Raw genomic sequence first — 1,222 nt, 5'->3', positions numbered from 1 at the left:
ATGACAACTTCAGGAGCTTGGGCTGTAAAACAAGCCCAGCGGAGGAGAGTCTTTTGGGGCATGTCGAGGAAATTCATTCATTTTAGTTCCATTTAAGAAGAAATATGTTTGCACAGTTCAATATTAAAGCAGTTAAACAAAATGACATTTTGTACTGAAAACACCAGCGAACTACTAAATAAAGCTCGCAAATTTTCAGAAATAAAATGTGACTGGGTTTGGTCTGGTGAACAGAAAGATGGACTGTGTTTCTGTACATTATGGGTCATGAAAGCAGTTTTAGGTCAGTGAAAGTGAGGAAATTTGACATTTGACTTGCAGTAGGAACCCTGAAGTTCATCGATTTTCTAATTCTAAGTGCAATTTTGCTTACAGACTAAAATGTTTGTATTTTCTATTTATTTGTTTGGAGGATTTTACTCCGTTCTGTTGACTTATTTTTGCTGTAATTGTCTCACCGGTGTTTGAATGTTGACTGAAACTTAAGGCAGCTATTTGTAAATAAGACCCCAACTCATGAAATGAAATGACATTCGGCCCCTCATTTGTACTGGATTGTAAATGCGCTGAGTGCAAAGAAAAATAATAAAATGGTTAAAATCGGGAAAACCTGGACAGAATGCAAACTCGGCGGGATCCTTTCATGCGTCTGTTTGGCCGTTCGACCATCTTGTAACCAAACGGTTTATCCTTCTGGGGTGTGCCGTATCATATCATTCACAATAATATCTTTATCTTTTTGAATTTGATTAAAAAAAAAAAAAAGCATTTTAGTATAACCGGGCAGGCAGAGCTATTTGTTGAAGTACCAGAGCGCACTCATGGTTACGCTGTGGCTCGTTACGTAATCACAGCGGTGGCAAGTTTATGAGACAGTAAATTATGTATATTTCCATTGTTTTAATTGAATAAAGTAAACAAATCAGGCTGTTCTGGATAGCTCATCTTTAGCGTTATTGTCAGGTGTTAATCTGAACAGGTTCCTGCAAATATTTCACAATAAAAGCCCCGTGAAGAAATGAAGGTTTTCTGCAGTAGTAGTAGAGGACTTTTAATTTGAAACGGATACAGGAAGTATTGAGCATGTAACACCAACTTTAACAGGGCAAACGGAAGAGGATCAAAACGAGGCTTTGAGTTGACATCCTGACTTAATTACACTTTAAATGTGAATATGACGACTTTGACCGTTCCCTTTGTTGTTATTGGGTCTCTTGCGTGG

Source organism: Embiotoca jacksoni, unplaced genomic scaffold, assembly GCF_022577435.1.
Source record: "Embiotoca jacksoni isolate LCO1_2020_lvr unplaced genomic scaffold, fEmbJac1.0.p SCAF_14, whole genome shotgun sequence".
NCBI classification, from domain to species: domain Eukaryota; kingdom Metazoa; phylum Chordata; class Actinopteri; family Embiotocidae; genus Embiotoca; species Embiotoca jacksoni.
Note: the sequence above shows the minus strand (reverse complement) of the source record.